Source organism: Cervus canadensis, chromosome 5 (assembly GCF_019320065.1).
Source record: "Cervus canadensis isolate Bull #8, Minnesota chromosome 5, ASM1932006v1, whole genome shotgun sequence".
Classification (NCBI taxonomy): Eukaryota; Metazoa; Chordata; class Mammalia; order Artiodactyla; family Cervidae; genus Cervus; species Cervus canadensis.
Genome location: NC_057390.1, coordinates 65,268,120 through 65,294,099, shown reverse-complemented (window position 1 = coordinate 65,294,099; position 25,980 = coordinate 65,268,120). Strand labels below are relative to the sequence as shown.

Below are 25,980 nucleotides of genomic sequence, written 5' to 3'. Positions count from 1 at the left end.
ATTAGATCTCTGGTGCTCAAAAGATGTCATTAGTCTCCGTTACTCAATCTCACAGCTCAGCTTTCACCTGTGTTGTCTTCAGAATTTCCCCCCCGAGGTAGCAAGATGGTCACCAACAACCTCAGGATTACATACATTCTAGAGGCTTAGCAACCTAGTTGGAAAAGAAATGAGAATTCATTTAACAGTTTCAATGAAAATCCAGAGTCCCAACTGGTCTGAATTTTGAGACCATGCCATTCTCTGACTGGCACAGTTAGGTGTCCTCCACCTAGAGCCAAAGAATGGACTTAACTCCACCATAAGTGATCTGAGAATAAGAAGGAGGTGATCCCTCAAAGGAAAATCAAGGTGCTCTTATCTAAGAAGGGAGAATGATGCTGGGCAGTCAAAGCCCACGATCTCTACTGTCCTCAAAGTTTGTAATTAAGTGGATGTTAAGAAGAAACAACAGGTTCTTCCATCAACTGGGTCTTTCTTCCTGAGGAATGAGCAAGAGTGCTTATTTAGTGTGGCACTGGCTGGATCTGCCCTGTTCCCAATCCAGCTACATGGAGACCTTGGCATCTTTAGGGCACTCACTGGAGTCTTAATATTCGTTGAGGTACTTGCTCAGAGCAGTCTTCAAGTCTCACACCTTGTGAAAAACTTCTCCTTCTCCTCCCTTCATTCCCTACTCAGTGCTGGCAGGGCTGTGAAGGCCACAGCTCTCTTTGGCTTTGAGAAGTGTCCTCAGAGTCTGTGTAAATTACATGAAAGAAAAGGAATGACCAGCCCTTTGTTGGGAAGTTTTGCTTCCCTTCTGGAGTCTGAATTGAAAACGGCTTCCACTGGGCAGGAAGGGGAGTATCAGGATAGTTCCTGGAGCATCCAACCAATAGACCTCCATAGAAAAGATCTTCAGGTAGGGAGTGGATCACTGTCAAACATTCTACGAGTTACACAGCACTACAGCAATCATATGTCAGCTGCAACCACCCTGTCCATGTCCTTATAAAAGCTGCCTGGACTCCCCTATCCAATACCCTCCCATAATTTTTACAAATTCCCAGCAGCTAATGCTTTTTTTTCCCCTTCATGGGCTCTGAAATCACTGCAGATGGTGACTGCAGCCATGAAATTAAAAAGACACTTGCTTCTTGGAAGAAAGCTATGACAAACCTAGACAGCATATTAACATGCAGAGACATTACTTTGCCAACAAAGGTCCGTCTAGTCAAAGCTATGGTTTTTCCAGTAGTCATGTACGGATGTGAGAGCTGGACCATAAAGAAAGCTGAGTGCTGAAGAACTGATGCTTTTGAACTGTGGTGTTGGAGAAGACTCTTGAGAGTCCCATGGACAGCAAGGAGATCAAATTAGTCAATCCAAAAGGAAATCAACCCTCATTGGAAGGACTAATGCTGAACTGAAGCTCCAGTATTTTGGCCACCTGATGCAAAGAGCCAATTCATTAGAAAAGACCTGGATGCTGGGAAAGATTGAGGACAGGAGAAGGGGATGACAGAGGATGAGATGGTTTGATGGCATCACCAACTCAATGGACATGAGTTTGAGCAAGCTCCAGGAGATGGTGAAGGACAGGAAAGCCTGGCCTGCTGCAGTCCATGGGGTCGCATAGAGTCGGACTCAACTGAGCAACTAGAGAAGCCATCACATTGAGAAGCCCATGTCCCTCAACAAAGAATAGCCCATGTGGAGCAATGAAGACTCAGCAAAGCCAAAAATAAATAAATAAATACAGTTTTAAAAAAAGAAGACAGCCTTAAATATTGTTCAACCTAAATGAATCCTCTAATAAAACTTAAGACAAGATGAATACATTCCAAATCAAATAAATGAAAACATTAAAAAAATAAATAAATAAGTAGGGGTCTTCCCTGGCAGTCCAGTGGTTAAGAATCCACTTTGCAATGCAAGGGATACTGATTCAAACCCTGGTTTGGGATGATCCCACATACTGTGGGGCAACTAAGCCTAAGAGCTACAACCGTTGAGCCCATACACTGCAACTATTGAGCCCACACGCCTAGAGCCCATGTACCACAATGAGAAGTCCACGCACTGCAATCAAGAGCGGCCTGCTCGCTGCAACTCAAGGAAACCTGTGTGCTGCAAACAGACCCACCACAGCCAAAAAGCAAAATAAGTAAACAGACCTTTTAAAAAATAAAAACATAAATAGCAACATTCTGGTCATATTGCTCTGTACTTGCTTTTTTCTTTTTTAGGGGGGTAGATATTAATTTATTTACATTCAGGCCTTACACTGGTATAAAAGTCACATTTTGTGACAAATTTAATAAAATGTATCAACTAAAAACAAAGCTGGAATTATCCCCAGAAAACTCTGGACCCCTACTTTCACTGACCCCTATTTTCACAGTCCTGTGGGGTATACTTGCTTTTTTCACTGATACAGAAGCTATTGTAATGTTTTCATGGCCACACAGCATTTCACAATCCCTACTCATGGATATTTACCAATGCAATGAACATTCTCATCCAGAGAACACTGTGCTAAGAATAAGCACTTCTTTAAATGAAATTTAGTTTGCCCCGCTGTGACTTGTCTACTTGTATTCTTTGCCCATTTTCTACAGTCTGTTGTCTTATCGTTACTGATTTTTAGAAACCCTTTATGTATTACAGAAATTAATCCACTATCACATACATCCCAAAAATCTTCTCCCAGTCTGTTGACTGTCTCCTATCTTTGTTTATGTTGGCTATGTCACACAGCAGTTTCTCATTTTTATGTGGCAAAAGCAATTATGAACAATTTATAAAGTACCATCATGGGTGCAATGCACTTGAAGCTCTCAGCCACACAGCCTCTTCTGCTGGGGACCACAGAGCTGTGCTTAGCAGGTTCCTGTGGTGAAATGGCTGAGTAAGCAATCATTTTCTGAGCTGTTCATATCTGGTTTTACAGCCGTGGTGGTGGTGTATATTAATCAAGAAAAAAGCAAAAGAAATGTGAAAATTTTACTTGATTGCTCGTTTTCATCTATTAGGAGGCTTCTTTCTTAAATGTTTGAGTAATGTACTAACAATGTCAAAGAAATCCTGAGCCACTGAAAATCCAAAAACATCTTTATAAACAATAATCTGAGTATTTCCAGACCCTTTCAAATTGTGGGCTTTAGGGCATTATTTGCTGTCACTGCGGAGGGAAAAAATACATTCCAAACCCGACATGAATAGAAAGCTCAAGAGTCCAATAACTCCTAGTATTTCAAAGCAAGAAACTGTTAAAGTTTCCCGTCAGCCTTACACAGAAGATAAGCATTGGCCCCACTCTGATCCTGAACAGTTAAAAAGCCCCAGTGGGGAAAAAGAAAGAAAACCCTAGTGGCCAAATGGGATTTTCCCTGCAAGAGTACTTAGTCCTTGTTGCTGCAAACTCTGCCTACAGACCCAGTACTCTGTGGAGGTTGTCCCATTTGGCCAGAACTGCCTGCCTCCCCAGTGCTAAAACTCTATGGTATTCAACCAGCTGTGCAGAAGGCAGGACTAAAGATGCTTCTAGACATCTTTTCCTTGGTTGAAACCTGACACTCCTTAAGGAACTTGGTTTCTGGACAATAAGGATTCTGCCATAAAATCATCCTTCAGTACCCAGTGGTTTCCAAAGGAGAAACAGATGGTCTGTCTCAGTGCTGTTTTATTCCTATAACCTTAAAAAAAAAACAAAAATAAAAACCCTCCCTTGGCCGAGGTCTATACCAAACTACTATGCTCCTCCTCCTCATTGCTGTAAGTTAATAACCTCTCGCTCATCAAGGACTTTGCCTCCTTGATCAGTCTGCCTTTCCACTTCAAGTCAGACCTGCCTGCTGACGATCTCCTATGTTCTCCTATACAAAGGACCTCTCCTCATCTCACCTACAGCTGCTTCTTCAACTCCACTGAGGTTTCCAGACTCCCGATACCCACCTCCCTCATCACTTGGCTGCCTATCAGTCCTCTCCTCGATTCACTTCTTTCTCTAGTCAACTAGATGACCACTCTGCTGCTAATATCCCAGATTCCTTCTACTCCAAGTCTTCCATTTGCCCACAGAACACAGCTCCTATCTGAATATGAATATACTCTGCTTTAACCCCCAAGTTGCTGAGTGGGCACCGCTAAAGCAATCATTAGTCATGAGGGCTACTCCCTCCAGAAAGTTGCTGCTTCCAGTATCAGTTGGGTCTTCAGCACTGTTCAGTTATCCTCCCACGTGTCTTCTGATCACTCCATGAGCATGACAGCTTTTAAAAACCATGCTGCTATCCCCACTCTCCCACCTGCTCCTGGCAGATGACCTCAATTTCTGCTGCCCAGAGAACACCTAGCCCAACAGAAGGAAAATGTCTCTCCAAAATCTTACCAAACCATTCTGCCCATCACACCCCTCGCCCCGACACCATGCCCCTCACCCTGATCACATGAGACTTGACAGTGCTTAACAGAGTGCTAGCAAAAGGTAGGAAAGCAATAGATGGTGGTGCGGTGGTGATACACTTAAAATCAGCGACAGCCTTGGCTTTTGTTCAGTTCAAGTTTATTCTTTTTATTTTTTATTATTTTTTTGTTCAGTTCAAGTTTAATCCCTCTACCTGCACTCTGGATACAGCAGACCTTTCTCCCCAGGAGACTTGCTCAACAATTGTTATTCTCTTTTCTAGCTTCAACTTCTCCTTCTCTACTAACTTTTTCCCCACAGTGCAAGATCATGCTTGGGTCTCAAATAATAAATAGACCTCCCTAGATCCTGTGTCCCCCCTTCACTAACACTCCTCTCTTCAAACAAGCTTCTTGAAAGAGCAGCCTCCCTAACTGAGTCCGCCCTTGCCCCCAGCTGCCAGCTGCAGAGATACTATCTAATAAAAGAGAGTGGACTCCTCTTATTTACCAAAGGTCTGTTCTTTGGAAAACTTTTAGAGATTAGCAAAGAAACAGTGAAAAGAAATACACTGTGTTGCTATTAATTCCAAATTTTAATAACATGAATGAGGAGAATAGATTTCCCTTTGTAATCAACACTACCTCTGACTAGGGTACAAGCAAGTTTGTTTCAAGTGTTAGACAAACAGGTTTTCACAAAACTTCCCTGATTCTCTAGATCCAAAAGCTAAAAATAATCTTTCCTCTCTGAGTTCCCACAGCATTAGTCTTATACCTGTCATACACTATCACTTTATATCAAATTATCACATAACTCTACAGTTAATAAGTAATTGATAAATGCATAGACTTTACAAGTACCTATTACAGACTGGATAATTTTAACAATAAATCAATCTACTCAACCAATTAACTCAGGATCTGTGAAGATCCTCCATGACATTTTGCTAACTTAGTAAAGTTGCATTCAGTCATTCACAACCTGTAATAAAGGTTTTTACTTATTTAAACCCGCCTTAAGAATATCAAATACTAAGACATTACCGTGTCATTTGGTGTTCAGACTGAAAAGACTAAGGTAAAAGTCAATGGGGGCAGGAATTACCCAATCTGAGGGATGTGAGCAGAGCATTCCAGGGGAAAGAACACATTTTCCCCTCCCTTACCTGAAAAATGGCCCAAGAGATGCTCCTCAAGGAGGGACTGAGACTTCCCCTCGCGCAGTGTCTGCTTCAATTCCTTTCACATAATCTGAGCACTCAAAAGCACAGGCGCCGCTTCACCATTCCTAGACCTCCCGTAGTTTTGTTCATTTCTGAAACAAGGAAATTTGTCTAGAAAATCTCCAAAGTTTTTTTCTGATGCAAATAACTGCACATTATTTAAAGCATGAAAATTAAATCTGATTTTGAAAAGCAGGTTTAATGCTTTAAAAAAAAAAAAAAACAGTGGTAAATCCTTTTGTGAATATGAAAAATCTCCATGTCCTTGTCTCCCAACCACCCTCAACATGATAGCATCTATATGAAATTGGTAATTCTCCTAAATCACAACACAGGGACTGGCATCAGATACTTCTAAAGTACTGACATTCCTGCGCCCACAGTTCCTCTGAAGAAGCCAGGCTTTAATCCTCACCCAGGCAGAAATAGGGGCTTGGAGGACTGTGTAAAGGTAAAAAGGTGGCCAGGAAAGCATGCCAGGAAACACAGGACAGGGCCAGGTGACAGGCCCCGGCCCCCCTGGAGCCAGAGCCAGAACCTCCCAATTTGCTTTAACCTTGTAGAGGGCATAATTTCCAGCCAGGCTAAAAATCACCAGGGGCACACAGCCAGAGGGCAGGGCCAGGCTGGGTAAGCAAAAACCAGGGATGAGCCTGAAAGGCTCCTGATTTAGAATCCAAGCAGTGAGGAGGAAGGATGGTGGAGAGCCTCCTACAGACGACTTACAAAGTAGCTGCCTTCTTTGAGAAAGATCCAGGTTGCCAACAGGAACTCTCCTACCTCCGTGGGCCTCTCACTTGCCCCACAGACCATCTCAGCAGCCTGATTTTCTTTAGGAGGAGAGATCATGTGACTGTGACTCAAGTCACACTAGCACACTGGCTTTGGAAATGTCCCCTCTCTGTGGAGACACCAGCTCAGAGCAGAAACTTCCCATGGTGCCACTTCTTCCCTCCCTGCTACAAAATCTTGAGTCTTAAGACTTGTTCCCAAACCACCTAGCCAAGTAATAATGGGAGGCTGTGAGAAGAATGCTTTATACAACTCAGCATGCCTTGGGTGAAAGATTCCTTCAGTCCTTCACATGATCGCTCTCTCACTCACTCACCCACTCAATCACCCACTGTTTCCAAGCACTATGACTGCCCACTATGCTCCAAGCACTCAGGTGCAAGGATGCCCTACAGGACTCTTAGCAGACAGCAGTTTGTCAACTGCCCAAGAACATCTCGAAAGTGGACCCTGGTGACCCAGAACTTCTGACAGGAGACAACTGCTTTTTGTGTCTGTGCTATCAGGACCACTTAGTTAAACAATTTCATCCCATAAATATGACTGTCAATTGGGAAACTGAAGTGACTTAAGAGATGTCTGATTTTCTACTCATTGAAGCCAGTCTTCTTTGGCTCTCTACCAGCTAGTGCATACACAAGTAAGTTACCATGTCATTCCAAAAGTAAACAAACCTAATGACGTCACACACACACAAAGAAACCCTTTTTTCATGTTACTAGTTAAGCGCTTCCTTCATGGGTCTAAGTAAATACACTTTTATTGTAATGCTCTCAAAAGAATGAAGCCAGAATCTCATGAACTACCAAGTTACCACACAAACTCTGCTGTAACCAAACTTTCCAACCTTACTTAAAATACTTCAAGCTATTTATGAATAGATTAGGACTTTTCCCCCTTGAATTCAATGGAACATTCAACATTCTCTGGTTAGAGGAATGTCAGGGCCTACAAGGGATAGGGGACAGGGCAGTGACTGTGAGTGCCATGGTGTCTTCCCTGGCTTTCATCTTCCTCCCACCTCTTAATTGTAGGTACCGCTATATCCAGGCTACAGCTTTTGCTCTAGTTTTTCCCTCTTTGGAAAATTCATCTCTAAGTGACAGAGAGTGAAGACATGAAAAACAGAATTTGAGGCCTGTATCCTATGGCTCAGTGGGTAAAGAATCTGCCTGCAATGCAGGAGACACAGGAGATGCAGGTTTGATCCCTGAGTCAGGAAGATCCCCTGGAGGAGGAAATGGCAACCCACTCCAGTATTCTTGCCTGAAAAATCCCACGGTTAAGAGGAGCCTGGCTGGCTACATCCAAAGGTTGCAAAGAGTCAGATATGAGTGAGCAAACACATACTAGATCTTTGGGCTTCAATGATAGCTCAGTTGGTAAAAAATCAACCTGCAATGCGGGAGAGCTGGGTTCGATCCCTAGGTTGGCAAGATCCCATGGAGAAGGGAAAGGCTACCCACTCCAGGACTCTGGCCTGGAGAATTTCATGGATCGTATAGTCCATGGGGTCGCAAAGAGTTGGACACATCTGAGCGACTTTCACTTCACTTACCTTAGTTTGGGCTTTACAGGTGGTGCCAGTGATAAAGAACCTGTTTGCCAATGCAAGAGAAATAAGAGACATGGGTTCAACCCCCATGGGTTCAACCCCAAGGTCAGGAAGATCTTCTGAAGGAGGGTATAGCAACCCACTCCAGTATTCCTGCCTGGAGAATCCCCATGCCAGAGGAGCCTGACAGAAAGGAGGAGCCATAAGGTCACAAAGAGTCAGACACAAGTAAAGTGTCTGAGCACACATGCATACTTTAGTTTGAGTCCTAATTTTACTAACGGAACTTCAGTTCTATAGAGGAGTAAAAAAAAAAAAAAATAACACATAGTATACAGGATTGTGTTAAATAAACTGCTGCACATAATGGCCTTTGTAAACGGCAGAGAGGTTTTAAAATAATGATGATGACTGCCCAATCCTACCTCTCCTCAAGATCTGCTCTCAGGTTCCAAATGAGACCAACGCCACATTCCTCTCCAGAGTCTGTCAAGACCGCTAACAGCAAAGGGAGAACCAAGTATGACCCACCCCATCCCTAAGAATTTAAGGACATCAAATTTAGAGCCCCCACTTTCACCTATTACCTCTCTTTTTACATGTAACTTTTTCTTTAAATGGGAATCCCCAGCCTAAAGAACATTTCCTTTCAGATGTACCTCTAGCCCTTCAAGTTCAACCCCAAGAAACAAGTTTGTCTCCTCTTCTAGAAAGAGTGCTTCTCCTTTCCAGTTACCCCTATATCTGTCACGATGAGTAGTTGTCCAACTTCACAGGGTAGACAGACACCTTGGCATTATCAGTGACTTATTTTTTCTTCTTTATCCTCTTCCTGCCTGAGAGACGATCAGATCAGTGGTTTCTTCTATGAAGTGCCCTTCAGATTAGTTCTTTTCCTTATAATCCTACTGCTTACCCCAGTTGATGCCTTATTATTTCATATTTCAGGCCTGCACTGCCACTATAGCTTCCTAACTTGTTTCCCTAACCTAATTTTTCACTTCATTCATTTCATACATTCACGCTATAAAACTTTCTTTTATCACCACTATCATTACCTAGCTCAACAAGGTTTTTTAAAAAAAAATTGCCTGGATTCAGCCCATCCATCACCCTCGTCAGAATCTATTTACTATTTATTTAATTTCAGATATTGTTATAATTGTTCTATTTTTTAAATTTATTTTTAATTGGAGGATAATTGCTTTACAATGTTGCATTGGTCTCTGCCATAAAACAACATGAATCAGCCATAAATATACTTATGTCCCCTCTCTTCTGAACCTCCCCCCACCCTCCCACCCCACCCTCTAGGCTGTCACAGAGCCAGGTTGAGTTCCCTGTGTTATACTGCAGCTTACCACTAGTTACCTATTTTACATACGGTAATGTATATGTTTCAATGCTACTCTCTCAACTCGTTATTTCCTATTTTTTTTAAAGTGGCTATTTTTTTTCTGAATCACAAAAGATAATTTCTGTTAATGTGTTGCATGATTTTTAAAATATATCTACCTAATTATGGCTATAGCTCAAGTGAAATAGGTTCATATGCTATATATTTTTTCATGCATCTGTTACAGCCATCTTTCTGTGTCAATAATTAAAGATTTACTTCATGTATCATTGTATGGACATACCACAATTGATTTGACCAGTCCCTTACCAATGGCTATTTTGATTGCTTTATAAACTCTATAACAGTAAATATCCTCAAGTATGTATCTCTGTACATTTACCACTGGGATGAATACCTAGAAGTTGAATTGCTAGTTTAAGACCATGTGTACCTTAAATATGATACATGTCACCAAACTGAACTTTAGAGAAAATGTATTAATATTCATTCCCAGCAACAGAGTATAAGTTCTTCTTTCCTCCAGCCCTCACCAGCAATAAATATTTTCTCCCTTTTAAATGTATCAGTCTAAATACAGCCTGATATTGAAAAATGATACCTCATTACCGTTTGTGTTCTCTGGATTATAAATGAAACAGCCTTTTTCTATATTCTTTATTAATCACTTATACTTATTTTTCTATGACTTTTCTCACTTTCTTGTGTTTTTTTCCTATTAATTTATAAGAGTTTACAAATTAAGAATTTTGCACACATTAGAGATATGCTGAAAACTCTTTTTAACCAACTGACATCTACTTTTTATTTTGCTTATGGTATTTTGTTGTGATTTTTTAAAAAACTAATCCACCACATTTTTTCCTTTATGGTTTCTGCTTTTGGTACCACACTAAAAAAACTATTTTCAAGTACACTTATCACTTTATGTAAAAATCTTTAGATTAACACAACACTGCAAATCAACAATAAAAATTACTTTTAAAAATAATTATCAGGTTGGCCAAAAAGTTCTTTTGGGTTTATGAACAAACTTTTTGGCCAACTCAATAACAAGAAATAAAAATAAATAAAAGTATTTATCTAGAATTTATTTTAGAAGAAGGTGACAGACATTTTCTTTTAAATGATTAGATATTTGTCCTCAACACTATCCTTTCCCACTGAACATAGGTCCATTTCTGGACTTCCTAATCTATGCTGAGCACTACTCCCTAACAAGAATTCTTCTTTCCAGTTAGACAAGTTCTTTCATTGCCCACAATAGGTTTTATGTAGGTTCCTGCTTATATTCACAATGTTGCCCTTTTCTCTTACACCTCCTCTGCACAGATCCTTCAAAGCAAAACCATTTCTGGGTTAAGAAGTAGTATTTAAAACAAGAAATACTTCCAAAAGAGAGAAGATAATGTACATATAAGAGGTTCTACAAATCCTTTGTGTGGCTAAGTAGATGAGCTTTTTATTCAGTGGAGTCCTTTAGTGGATCTTGGCTATACGAGGTGAATTTGGGAGAGAGAATTAAGAGTTCAACTGCTTTGCATAATAGGAGTAATAAGTATCTGCAGTGCTTAGTAGTAACAGTAAGGACAGTTTGCAAAGGAAAGAGAGAGAAGATTGTAAGAGACACCAAGGCCACATACAGTAATAGTGATGGATCTTTAATGCAAAGGTGGACAAAACACTTTAAGGGACAGGGAGAGCCAGTATTAGAATTCAAGTTGCTTACTTTGGGGCAACGTAAAATACTCTCCACTACGCCAAACTTTAACAAAGTCTGCTACACACACAAACAAAGGCTTTGAGCTGGGAGATATCTGAGTTCTACCATCTGAGTCAATGTGGATGGAAACAGGAACAGCAATTTGAGACACTAAGACCATCTACAATCTGAACGAATTTAATGGAAGCAAGAACTCAAAATCAGAGTGACCATAAATACAAGAGTTCCCAGGAACATGGTGAATTCTGGGTGAAGGAATCAGAGCTCCCACAAGTTGCAGGACGACGCTTTGAGCCAAAATTTTAAAGGAAAAGACAGTTCCAGGCTAACTAACAGATTACACTAGGATACTCAAGTCCTCAGAACCTTTCAAACAGAATCAAACTGCACAAGGTATATTAGTGCCGAGCAGAAGCAGCTCATGGGGGAGGTGATGATTACTCAACCTGCACAAGAAACAAGCCACATCCCTTCACCGTTGCACGCGCTTCTAAAGAGGTATTCCAGTCCCTATCCCACCTCAGGTGTCCTTAGTCAACTCTCACCTCTTCCACGACGCCTCCTCTCAAAGGTTTGTAGCCCTTGGATGCTTCCTTTCCAGAGCTTCCATTTTACTTCAAATCTAAACCTCACATTAACCTTTAATTATTTTTTCTGTTAACTTCTCTATGGAATTCAACTATACATGTCTTGCAGGCAAGAAATTTAAGAAAAGGAAAAGAAAAAATAAACAAACCATCTAGACACATCCTAAACATCTTACATTATACTCAGAGCCTATTAAATTCCTGGTGGGGGACCAGCACAAAACAATGATTCAGAAGCAAGTTTACTCATCACCCTGGATGGCGATGCTCCTAAATCAAGGAACAAAGGAAAAGGAATAGGCATAAGAAGAAATGAGGGAATAGGTAAAAGAGGATGCTTTGATAAACAATGTAATTTGGCTTGGGACATGTAGAGTTTAAAAAGCCTAAGAGCCATCCAGGTTATGGTATCAACAGTGTTTGGTCATCATGAGTCAGGAACTAAGAAAAGAGACTTCTGTTGGAGATAAGAGATCTGAAAGTTTTTGATAAGCATAGATGACATTAACCGGGGATAGTTTAAGAAGGGAACAGAGAAAGGGACCAAGGAAACAATCTTAGGAAATGTCTTCATCACAGGAAAAGACTAGTTGGGGAAAGTAAGCCTTTTGCAATTACAGACCAACTAATAACTATAAATACCTATAGACTGACCTATATGGAGGTCAGGAAGCAACAGTTACAACTGGACATGGAACAACAGACTGGTTCCAAATAGGAAAAGGAGTACGTCAAGGCAGTATATTGTCACCCTGCTTATTTAACTTATATGCAGAGTACATCATAAGAAATGCTGGGCTGGAAGAAGCACAAGCTGGAATCAAGATGTGGGGAGAAATATCAATAACCTCAGATATGCAGATGACACCACCCTTATGGCAGAAAGTGAAGAGGAACTAAGAAGCCTCTTGATGAAAGTGAAAGAGGAGAGTGAAAAAGTTGGCTTAAAGCTCAACATTCAGAAAACTAAGACCATGGCATCCGCTCCCATCACTTCATGGGGAATAGATGGGGAAATAGATGGGAAAACAGTGGCTGACTTTATTTTTCTGGGCTCCAAAATCACTGCAGATGGTGACTGCAGCCATGAAATTAAAAGACGCTTACTCCTTGGAAGGAAAGTTATGACCAACCTAGACAGCATATTAAAAAGCAGAGACATTACTTTGCCAGCAAAGGTTCGTCTAGTCAAGGCTATGGTTTTTCCAGTGGTCATGTATGGATGTGAGAGCTGGACTGTGAACAAAGCTGAACGCTGAAGAATTGATGCTTTTGAACTGTGATGTTGGAGAAGACTCTTGAGAGTCCCTTGGACTGCAAGGAGATCCAACCAGTCCATCCTAAAGGAGATCAGTCCTGGATGTTCATTGGAAGGACTGATGTTGAAGCTGAAACTCCAATACTTTGGCCACCTCATGCGAAGAGCTGACTCATTGGAGAAGACCCTGATGCTGGGAGGGTTTGGGGCAGGAGGAGAAGGGGATGACAGAGGATGAGATGGCTGGATGGCATCACCGACTCGATGGACATGAGTTTGGGTAAACTCCGGGAGTTGGTGATGGACAGGGAGGCCTGGCATGCTGCAATACATGGGGTTGCAAAGAGTCGGACACAACTGAGTGACTGAACTGAACTGACAGACTGACCAAATGACTGACTCTATTTAAGATCTCTAAATGTCCATTACAAGCCCTTTCCCCCTTCCTGCAAGTGAACTCACTCCCTGATCTTCACAGTTAAAACCATGGTCTTTCACAGGACGTGGCAGAAATGGACAAGTGACAACAGGCCTTCAAGGCCTCTAAGGTGGGGCTTTGTGGGTGGAGGATACTATCTGTTGCTGTTCAGAGAACACCAAACTTAAGGGAAGGTTCAACACTGAGCCTTTCCATCTAGTTTATGATTAGCTCAGCCAACTGAGTTAATAAGGCCAGCCAAACAAAGATCTCACTGATGACAGTAAAGACATATATACCAGGGTCTCAAAAGGCCTGAATCAGGAGTCTTAGTGACTTCTATCTGCTTCAAGTGGTCTTTTCCTATCCTGGCTGAGAATAATATTCAGAGGGAGTAACTGGCTTCCCTTTCCAGCTATGTCCTTTGCACTCAGTCACCCACCCTAGCAGATTTAAATGAGTCTTCACCTGCAAGACTGCCCTGCCCAGAACATGGGTTTATCTTCACTGAAGGGGTGAAAAAAATTATTGTAGTCTGGACTGCCCATGAGCTATAAAAGAAGAGGGATTTCACAGGCAAAGTAGAAAATTTATAATGTCATATCTATTCCATAAGAATGAGCTCCGTCCCACTTAGCACTGATGCCCATATGTAAAGTAAAATCCTGAACTAGCAGCGAGACTGGAGACTAGTGCGGAGATGAACTAGTCCCAGAGTGGGAGAGATGGGGTGCTCAAAAGTGCTACAGAAATCCCGGAAGAGGTCAAAGCCAGGGAAAAAGCCTCAAAGAAGCCCTCCTTCCTTGGATCTAGAAGCCAATGGTTTCTGTGGCCATGATGGCATCACCCATTTCAACTGGACGAAAGAAGAGGATGTAAAAGTGGGAGAAATAATGTAGCATCCCTACCTTCTTCTCCACCTGGGGCTCCACTCCAGATCAGAGCTGGCCTTATGCAGACACACAGTAAGCAATCAAACACATGATGTGATTCCAGCAGAGAGACGGATGAGTAGCAGGTGCTCAGAGGACATCTGTTGAATGAGGAGCCCCAGGAGAGGCTTCCCTACCCAAGAGAATTTTTCTCATTGTCACATTACCTTCACCTAGAATTCCTTCATTTGACATCCACTGGTTTGGGATAAAGCCTTGTACTTTCCGAAACTGTGCCCCACCAACCACCACATTCTGCCAGATTTTAACAAACATTCCTTCAGTCAAAGAAAAAAAAAGGTTCTTTAGTTAAGTCAGTCTAGAAAATGCTGTATTCTCTATCTCCCTTTTTGAGCTTTATAAATGCATATTAAAAGCTCTTCCTGAGGCAGAGGCAGCTGGAGAGCTAACATGAAACTCAGGACAAGGGCTTGGCCACGCCTAAGAGCTTAGTTCCAAAAGCACACCTAAACAGACCAGCAAGACGTCCAATCAGCCCAAAGAGCAGCAGACAAAGTTCAGAGTAGTCAACACGAGGAGAACATTGCATGGGCAGAACTCTACCTGCCAAAGCCTACCCGTAAGAAAAGGAGAAGGGACCCGGCCTGAAAGAGGCTGGAAAGCAAAGGCCACAGTCCCTGCGTTATAGTCCTGGACAGGGCTAGGGGCTCCTCCGGGGAAAAGCCAAAATACAGGTCAAACGGAAGAGAGGCAGAGACTAGTAGACCAGACCTGTCACTCAGGGAATAAGCCCAGGAGTCCCTCCCTAGGGGGGCACTGGCTTCAAAATTTTCAAGGTCAGCAGATCCAACTACATGACTAGATCTTGCATGTGAGGCTGAGGTGGTTGGAGAGAGAGGTAGACGTATGATATAACCAGAAATTTCCAAAAAGTTGTGCTGATTCCAGCAAGGAACATGATCCATACTATATCAAACTTTAGAAGGTGAAGGGTGGAGACTACTCTTTAGGTGGTCCTCTAGGGAAATGTGCCAAAAGAAGAAAGAACCTCAGAGGCCTGAATGAAGCCAAAAGTCTAATCCAAAGAAAATGCTCTGGAAATGTGGGTAGAAATGTGGACAGAGTAAAGGTGAAGCCTGAGAGTGAATGGCATCCATGAATTCAATTGTGAAGAGTTGAGAAAAGCACTGAGATTTGAGCTGTCTGTCAAAGACTCCCTGGGATGTGTGGATTCCAATCACAAAGGCATTTTGAGAGCCTTTGTAAATGGTAAATGAAAAATGAACAGTCAACCAGGAGTGAATTCAATCCAAAACAGTTAAAGATGTGACTCATAGGTGCTATGCTGGCATCTCTGACTTAGTTATTTTGGCTCCACAAATCAGTGAACAAGGGAGAACTGCACCTTTGTATTGACACCCCAAATGCTTTGTCACTGCTTTGGACGTGGATTATTTTACTTCCTGGTAAAGCCCGATCTCAGCACAGCTCATTGGGAAATCAAGACCAGAAGGTGACTATGACCAGCGGCCACAGAGGAAGCGCCCTACCCATGTCATCATCAGTGGCTTCTTTTGCGCCACCATTTTACACCATTTCTGGGAAGCTGCTTCCTGCTTCCTAAGATCTGTGATGGCCTTGTCTGAGGACATCAGAGAAAACCACAGACTCAAAGGCCCTACACTCCTTGTCACATTCTGCTCGTCAGCTGTTCTCCAGACAACACCATGACTGCACAGCCAGCATACTGGTGGGGAAAGCTCAAACCCAGCCCCTCCTTGAGCACAATAAGCACAAGAGCCTCCATTCTCAACACTCTCAGCATCTTGTCTTTCCTCAGGCAAAACTGTAAAGAACACAAAATGGTTCTTGGGGACCCAACTTCTCCTTTCAGGGCCTTAATCTCAATCTCAATGGTGAATCCTTCCTATCACTATGACTAGGGGCACAATGCTTTCTCCCTTCTGCCCCTGCCTTAGTCTAGTTCTCAGAAATCAATCTTAAGAACTCATTCATACTTCCACTTACATGACCAAGATGTTTCATAATCAAACCCTTTCCTGGAGTCTTTTCATTTTTAATAGGATCTCAAAAAGCTTACATCAAGGGGAAAAAATGTCACTGGTAGAATTCCAAGCAATAACAAATAGTTGAGAAAAGTCTTTGAGGGGCAAGATGTATTCTTGGTGCCCCCTGAAATTATATCACTTGACAGACCAGCCCTGTCTCTTCTTATTTCATCACCTGACACTAAAGCTGTCTCCTCTGCCAGCCCAGAGGCCAGGCTCCCCTGGATCTGGGCCAACACTCACCGCCATCTGGTCTCCCTTGGAAAGGCAAAAGAGAGACACCTCTTGTTTACTCAGTAATAATTCACTGTAATAGTCATGTAACAGGTGCCACCAACTCCCAATACATGCAGTAAGGCCACACCACACCCTCATCTCTGCCGCCATCATGGCTTATTCCCTAGAACACATCAACAGATTTTATTTGGATGATAGGAAGGCCCTCTTAAACTGTACACCAGAGTTACCAGTGGTGTTTTGACAGTGTAAGTTACACTACAATGAAGACCTAAACGTAAAGAACAAAGGCTTTTTTTAATCCTTCCCTATAGTCAACTGGTGATTTTCCCACATAAGTTGCTGCAGCACATCTACATACAGAACCTAGTCCTATTCTACAAACAGGGTGCTCTGGCTAAACACGTCTAAACAAGCAGAACTATGACGTAAAGAAAGGTGGCATCTCCCCATCTTCTCTTCTTTCCCCACCCTCCTTTCTCAAATCTTGTCAGAGACAGAAGAGCTCTATGAAAACAGCGTGGGCTTTGGAACTGGACAGACCTGAGGAGAATAAATCCTAACTCAGCCTTTTATTAGCTGTCTGACCTTGGGCAAGTTACCTAACTTCTTTGACTTTCAGTTTGCCCATGTGCAAAAATGGAGATAATATTTCACTGATTTGCATTATGATAACTAAATGAGAAAATACACAAAAACATCTAATTTACATCTGGCTCTCCAGAGATACGTTTGTTCTTCCCAATCTGGCTCAGTACGTACCTGGTCCCTTCATGTTCCTTTCTGGTTGTCCAAGGTGTGTGCCCCACACAAACTTTCCCTTCCTTTTCCTAAACCCCATCAAAGTTTCCATTCCTCACAAGAGCTGATCTAAATCATACTGCTAAAAGGAAAGCAATTCTGATAAAATGAAGTCAAGTAAAACATGGATGATACTGCTGGGGTTCCTATATTAACTCTGTGGGGGATGTTTCTTCATTTAAAAAAAAGTAGGGACATGGAAATTCAAATGAAAGGGAGGACTTCTAATAATGAGACTCTCCTAGAGGACAGGAAACCAGTGTGTTGGCCTCTTTCCCTGAAAGCACAAACTCTGTGCTAAGGATGAGAAACCTTAGAGCTACAGAACACCATCTCAGATTGCTGAACATCACACCTCACATCAACAGGTCCAGAATAGAACTTGGGAGCCCTGGCTACTCCTTCTGCTCTGGCCAGCACATACTACTTCCTTAGCCAAGAAGTTACGGGGGAGCTTTTTTTCCTAGGAGGTTTCCAATGCTATTTTAAACTCTACAGAATCAAGCAGTAACAGGATGTGATTACATTTATAGCCTTGAAACAGCCTATTTGAGGCCTGAGCTCCACTCCAAATGGTCTCAACAAGGCCCATATTAATATAGGGGCAAGGTGGGCCTGCGTTTTAACTTCTTTCTCAGTGATCTAGGAAGGAAGAACAAAGGGAAATTTCCAGACTTTCTACATCCAGAATCATGGAAGCAGATTTCATTTCATTTATTACAGATTTCAGTTCAGTTCAGTCATTCAGTCGTGTCCGACTCCTCGCAACCCCATAAACCACAGCACGCCAGGCCTCCCTGTCCATCACCAACTCCCGGAGTCCACCCAAACCCATGTCCATCGAGTCAATGATGCCATCCAGCCATCTCATCCTCTGTTGTCCCTTTCTCTTCCTGCCCTCAATCTTTCCCAGCATCAGGGTCTTTTCCAACGAGTCAGCTCTTCGTATCAGGTGGCCAAAGTATTGGAGTTTCAGCTACAATATCAGTCCTTCCAATGAACATCCAGGACTGATCTCCTTTAGGATGGACTGGTTGGATCTCCTTGCAGTCCAAGGGACTCTCAAGAGTCTTCTCCAACACCACAGTTCAAAAGCATCTATTCTTCGGCGCTCAGCTTTCTTTATAGTCCAACTCTCACATCCATACATGACCACTGGAAAAACCATAGCCTTGACTAGACAGACCTTGTGGACAAAGTAATGTCTCTGCTTTTTAATATGCTGTCTAGGTTGGTCATAACTTTCCTTCCAAGGAGTAAGTGTCTTTTAATTTCATGGGCTACAGTCACCATCTGCAGTGATTTTGGAGCCCAGAAAAATAAAGTCAGCCACTGTTTCCACTGTTTCCCCATCTGCCATAAAGTGATGGGAGCAGATGCCATGATCTTAGTTTTCTGAATGTTGAGCTTTAAGCCAACTTTTTCACTCTCCTCTTTCACTTTCATCAAGAGGCTCTTTAGTTCTTCTTCACTTTCTGCCATAAGGGTGGTGTCATCTGCATATCTGAGGTTATTGATATTTCTAATTTACTACAATGAAAAACAGTCTAAGTGTAATCACTTGGCACAGAATGCTAAGCTAAGGACTTCCCTGATAGTGCAATGGATAAGAAACTGCCTGCCAATGCAGGGGACATGAGTTCAATCCCTGGTCTGGGAAGATTCTACATGCCACAGAGCAACGAAGCCTGTGGACCACACCTTCTGAGCCATCGCTCTAGAGCCTGCAAGCCACAACTACTGAAACCCATGCACTCTAAGGCCTGTGAACCACAACTACTGAGCCCACAACTACCAAAGCCCTTGCACCCTAGAGCCTGTGCTCCACACAAAGAGAGACCACCACCACGAGAAGCCTAGGCACTGCAACAAAGAGACAGCCCACTCACCACAACTAAAGAAAGCCCATGTGCAGCAACAAAGACCCAGTGCAACCAAAAATAAAATAAATAGAACTTTTAAAATGCTATGCTGACTCTAAATCCCAATTCAGCATGGAAATTCTCACTGTGAGGAGCCCTGCAGCAGTGTACACGTTCTATGTGACTTTCTTGGCAAGGCCCCAGGGAACCCAGAGCACTAGCTCAGGCTGGACTCTCAGTGGTCTGGACACCACTGGGCGATGAAAAGGGCTGGCTGGCAGGTTCAGCAGATGGAATTATGAGGAAATGAATGTGAAATTCAAGGCCAGGGAAGGGCTGGTTCAGGCAGTATTACCTGACAGCACACGCTCAGGGAACTGGGAAAGCAGAAACAACAATAGCGAATGTTTTAAATTATTTTCTATTCATCCAGGTAGTCATTATGGTAAATATCAAAATTTTGCTGGATTTCCCTTATACTTTGCTAAACTTCCTTATGCTTATTTTGTGCTTAATACTGTTTCTGAAATATATACTCAAGGCTGAAATTATAAGGAACATCATAATCTTCCAATGAACATGAATCTGAGCAAACTCCAAGAGAAAGTGAAAAGACAGGGAAGACTGGCATGCTGCAGTCCATGGGGTCCCAAAGAATCAGACATGACTAGCAACTGAACAACAACAACAGTACCAACTATAATCTTCCCATTGCTTAGACCTCTAAAGTTCTAAATCCAGTGCCTGGCTTCAGTATGAAGCAAGAAAAAGCAGGATTCCAAAACTTTGTGGTCAATATTCACTCCTTCATTCAATAAATATTTCTTGATGGGCTAATAAGTGCCAAGTCTTTACTCAGTCCTGGGATACAGCAGCAAACAAAACAGATACACAGTCTAGTAAGAGGAGCTGAGAATAAGAATAAGATTAGGATCCAAAGGAAAAGGTCTATACGAGAAAACAGGCAGGATTCTGTGGCCAGCACTGGGACAAAGGGAGGAAACCTCTTCTGGAACGCCGACAGAAGAGACCACGGCAGACGAGGTGCTGTTCAGGGAGATGAGCTGGGTCAAACAATGCCCTTATCCTCCCATTCCTTTTATCAAGGCAGAGAGCCACTGCAGTGGGTCGAGTTAATCAAGAACAAGTGACCAGGGTCCTCACAGTGCTACCAAGAAGTTGCTCCTTCTCTGCTCATGGCCATAGACTGTGAGACGTGGCATGTAAACTATGTGTGAGATCCTGAAAGTGCCAAAGAAAAACAAGACTTGAGCTGTCTACTGGCAGGAATTCTATGAAATACAGCAGGCCACAAATGGGAAGCATAAAAACACTTGCCAGAAGAAGCTTGGTGACCCTCCCCTGACCTGTCACTGATACTTCCCTGACATTGCAAGGAAATGAAAAGGAAAGTCTGATTTCACCTGCAGGGGTATGGCCACAAAGAGACCTGCTGAAACCATCAGGCTTCAACCAAAAGCCTCCTGAGAGGTATGCATTTCTGCTTTACAGTAGGAAGAGGGCGAGGAGGGGGAAATGCCGCAGCCTGCTATGTTACAGAAAGGAGCCCTCTGAGCAGCTCAGCCCCAGCACTACCATAAGCAGAAGGCTGTAGTGAAGGTGCAGAGCTGATAAGAACAACAGCACAAGATGCAGTGAATGCCCAGGGATCAGAGCAGTGGCCTAAAGAGTTTCCAAGTATTTGACCTCTCCAGGCCTCAGCTTCCTTATCTGAAAACAGAGATGACAGTAAGAGCATGCATTGGTTTCCTAGAGTTGTCGTAACAAATACTACAAACTGGGTGGCTTTAAACAATACAAATTTATCCTCTCACAGTTCTAGAGGCTAGAAGTCCAAAATATAGGTGTCAGCAGGGCCACACTCCCTCTAAAGGCTCCTTCCTTGCCTCTTCCGGCTTCCAATAGGTGCCAGTAAACCCTGCCTACATCTCAACATGGTTGTCTTCTGTCTGTGTTGTCTCCCACTTACTGTAATAACACCAGGCACTGGATTATGGCCCAATCGAGGAATGGCTTCATAACTTGATTATATCTTACAAAGACTCTATTTCCAAATAAAATCACATTCTGGGTGGATACAATTTTTAGGGGAACACCATGCAACCCAGTACAGAGCACCTACCACATCAAGAATTTATAAATGTTAAGGTGCTTAGAGCAGTTCCTGGTATATGCCATGTATGAATTAGCTACCTTTTGTCATTATCTCCGGCAGATAGTAGCTGCCATGAAATATGTGGATGCTCTGTTGTGTATGAATCACCCTCCTTCCATTTTGAGTCAGAGGCAAGAAACTGGATGGGACGAGGGTCCCAAAAAGATGAGGACAGAGCTAGAACATGATGGGTGTACTACCACTCAACAGCTCCTCAACTAATACCCTATCAATATACCTAGGCTGGACAGAGGAAACACCTGCTACAGTTACATGTTTTTTTAACAGAACTTATCATTCCAAATTAACAATAGCCCTATCAAAGCAGTCTCCAAATAAGGATCCACTTAGTAGGAGCTTCCAGAACCAGGAGAGATGCTACACCAGTGAGCCCAGCAGCTTCATCACATAGTCAACCGAGTTCTGATCCCAAACTGCTTTATACAGCAAATTCATCCCAGAGGAACGCAGATCCGGGAACTTCCCTGGCAGTCCAGTGCTTAAGACTCTGTGCCTCTATTGCAAGGGGCATGGCTTCAACCCCTGGTCAGGGAATTGAGATCCCATGCATGGCATGTGGTGTGGCTGAAATGATATACAACGAACCAAAGTGAAACGAGCTGAAACAAAACAAAATAAAATGGAGGTTTGCTATTTGCTATAGCTAGGATACCTTACTTTCAAATTAGGGGAGGGGAGAATAGATAAAAGGTTCCTGTTCTTACTCCTTCAGTAAAGGGGTTTGGGACACTACTGAAAAGAAAACAGAGCCAGATCAACTGCTATCTTCATATCAAAATAAACTGCAGACAGATCAAAGATTGAAAGATTTAAAAATATATATCCACACAAAGTACTCAAAGACAATAACCGTTTTTATAATTTTGAAGTCGGAAAGAATGCCTTTTCTAAACATTGGTCTAGCAGCAAATATATTATAAGGGAAAAGATTATCTTTGACTACCTGAAAACATCACACTCTTACAAACAGATAAAAAATACACAAAGGTGAAAAATGAAAGACAAACTGGGAACAATATCTGCACGATATACAACTGTGAACACTTTAGCTCTTACAAATTATTTAAAAAAATACTAGTAGGAAAATGTGCAAAGGACATGACATGAATGAGTGATTTAAAAAACATATACATCTGCCCAAAAGATACTGGATTTGTATTTATAAAAGATGTTTAATCTTTAATATTCACAGAAATGTATACTAAATCATATTTATTGCCATGTCTCAGTTACTATTCAAAGCATTTTACTTGGACTAACTGATTTATTTCTCATGAAACAGGTGCCATCATTAACCCTACTTTACCAAAGATGAAAGGGGGACAGAGAAGTTAAATGACTTACCCAAGGTCATATAAGAAGTGGCTGAGTGAGAATTCAGTCCCCATCAGGCTAGCTCCAGAGTCACAGCCTCAACTACCACATTACAGTGACAAGACCACATGTCATCTGTCAGGTGAGGAAAGCAAAAAACACACAAGCCAGAGTTACTGATGATATGGAGAAACAGGCAATCCCATGCACTGCTGGTGTTAACATTCTTAAGTGTAGTTTGGCTCCATGAACCAACATTTTACCTGTGTGTATCCTTTAACTCAGTCATTCCATTTCTTGAAATTTATCCGAAGGAGATACATAGACAAGAATATAAAGATTACGTACCAAAGTATTTTCTAAAGAATGTATATAATATCACAAATATTACAAATAAAAACCTCAATGGGCATACCAAAAATCCAACAAATTCATTCAACAAATATTTATTGAGCACCACCTGTATACCTGGAGCTGGTACTAAGCTATAGGTATAGAAAAAGTAGATTAAAAAAAAAAAATCCCTATTTTCATGGAGCCTATATTCTAATGAAGGGTGTTAGGCAATAAACAAGAAAAAAAAGTAGTATAGCATGTTGGGCTAAACTCTATAAAGAAAAGTAAAGGAGAGAAGGGAGAAGGTAAAGGAAGGGGGATTGTTACAACTTGAAGAGCATTAGGGAAGGCTCTGCTGATTAGAGATGAGATAAACAGATTAAATACTAAGTAATATGCATTATGGTATATCCATATGTGGAAATATAATTCAGCCATTAATTCTATGTTTACTGACATGAAAAGAGGTCTATAACACACAATCCAACAAAAAAAGATTCTCACTATACACAAAAAATAGGTAACTATGTAAGGTAATGAATGTGTTAACCATATTGTGGTAATCATATCAAATCATCACACTGCACACCTTAAACATACACAATGTTATATATCAATTACATCTCAATGAAACTAGGGAAAAAAGGAGAAAAGGATTACAGAACAGTTTTAAAGAAGAAAAACAGTATTAAGGTATGGATCCATTCATGTGAAATTATTAATACATGTGGCAACATAGTTATGCTCTAAATGGGAAAGAAAACAACACAGAAAGAGGTTGATAATACAAGCAAGGGTCTAGGTTGAGTGACAGATAAGTGGTACAGGCAGCATATGTTTGTTCTCCCACCTACTCATTCACCCTCCTCTGCACACCTACGTTTTGATCCAGAAAGGATTATAAGGACAGCAGATCCACAGAGCCCCACAAGTTCATTATCTCTCCCCGTCCTCCTGCTCTTCCCAGAAGCCAGGACACTGTTAGTGTGAAAGGAATAAAAGCTTAAGATGAAGAAAAGCTGAGAGGTCATAACACGGATGGAGGGAAACCCCCAGAGATTCAGATTCCTCTACCTCAGCACACGGGAAACATCCCGGGAGGTGTATTTCCTCCCTGCAAATCTCTAGGATTTGAAGCAAGTCTATCTGATTTAGATTCTCTAGTCCCGCTCCTACTATACCCCAAATGCCTTGCAGGGCAGCCAAGAGCAAGACTGACTCATTCATAGGGCGCTGACAAGCCACAGCAGGCCAGAACACTGCCCCTGGCATACCAGTGCCCACATCTTCCTTGGAACAGAAAATGACACAGAGCTGAGCCCTTTTTGCCCCCTACTTATCCCTCCCTCCATGCCTGGACCCAACAAGCTACCCTGGCTATGCCGTGACACCCTAGAGATAAAGACTTCCCCACTGAGATTCTCAGGCCAGGTCTCCACCAAGAAAGCTGCCCGAGGTAACCAGCCATGCCAGTGTGATAGGAACATTTTCAACTGGGATGCAGTTTCGAGTATATCCATAGGTCCAGATATTTTGCTCTCAAATATGTGGAAGCAGAATATACTTCTGGTTTGAGCATAAAGCCACAAACAAGAAACAGGCAACTTCCTAAAGGTGGAATCCATGTTGCTATTCCCTATTTCTTTAGCCTGAGGGTAACCATGGAGGCACATGAATAGAAATAGGGGACCCAGGGAAAGATCTGACTATTTCAAAACATTTCTCAAACACTATCTGTCACCTCTTGGATACCTACTCTATGCGAGGCCCTATGTTAAGAGCTTTCATATACTTAAACCAAAAATGACAAATTACTTTTATCAAACATTCCTATTATATGCTACTAAATTTAGACACTTAAGGGACATACAGGTCCAACTACCCAGGTGACAGCTGAATATCCACACTTGAAATTAGTTTGAGGGTAAAAATTTGAGACTCTCCTCCAGGCTACAACACAGAAGAATCACTATATTACTACTATCAGGCCACAGCCTCAAGGCCCCATTCCAGCTTCTGCTCCCTCTCCTGGGGTTTCAGAAGGTAACATCACACACACACACACACAAATCTTAAACACATTTAGTCTGCAAGTGGAAGAAATTCTTCACTAGTGAAGAGTATAAGGTGAATCAGAGAAAAACCAAAGCAATCATCTCTTCAGCGGAAGAGTCTCTTTCTCTCTTTATCTACCTCTCTCTAGTCTTTCCTGAATATGCAGTTATTGAGCAGCTTCTATTATGCTTACCGCTAAAGGATATAATCATAAGACATGCCTCCTGCTTGCAAGAATTTACTCTATTTAGAAAGACAAAATCAACACACAAGAAACCTGTCATTGAAAAAGGCAACTCCAATGTATATGTAAAACTGAAGCAGACTGGCAGACACAGAAGACAAACTAGTGGTTACCAAAGAGGAGAGGGACAAATTAGGGGTTACAAACTACTATGCATAAAGTAGATAAGTAAAAAGGATACAGTGCATGGCACAAGGAATTACAGCCATTATAATAGCTATCTTAAAATGGAGTATAATTTGCAAAAATACTGAATCACTATGCTGTACACCTGACATTATATAATGTTGTAAACCAACTACACTTTAACAAAGAGGGGAGGAGCACTAAGATCTCCAGGGCAATAGTGGTGCAAGTAAACAAATGGAGGGGTAAATGATGTTAGACAAAAGGTACACATAGGTATCTTCAATTTCGAGCACAATCTCCTCTTTTTTTATCCTATTCTTAGTAGAAATGTGTCTCACTTCAAGAAAAATCTGAAATACAAAAATCCAAGATATAAAATTGGGAATCATTCACTAGAAAAAAGGATTTCTTTGCTGTAAAGTTTAAGACAGATAAGATAGTAAATTTTATGTGTTTTTATCACATTTTTTTAAAAAGGCAATGTATATAGGGGTTAAAAATTTCAGCAACACAGTAAGATTAAAAAACACAGAAACAA

At 41.9% G+C, this 25,980-nt stretch overlaps 1 long non-coding RNA gene across 18 annotated transcripts in view; it reads right to left on the bottom strand.

Annotated features, from left to right (window-relative positions):
- The window catches only part of LOC122441882, a 96,603-nt gene that overhangs the window by 46,482 nt on the left and 24,141 nt on the right, over positions 1–25,980 (bottom strand). For all 18 annotated transcript variants that reach the window (XR_006269485.1, XR_006269477.1, XR_006269475.1 and 15 more), the window contains 2 exons: positions 22,709–22,813; positions 5,559–5,707 (listed from right to left, as the gene is read on the bottom strand). This is a non-coding gene — a long non-coding RNA (uncharacterized LOC122441882). The remainder of the gene's footprint in view (positions 1–5,558; positions 5,708–22,708; positions 22,814–25,980) is intronic.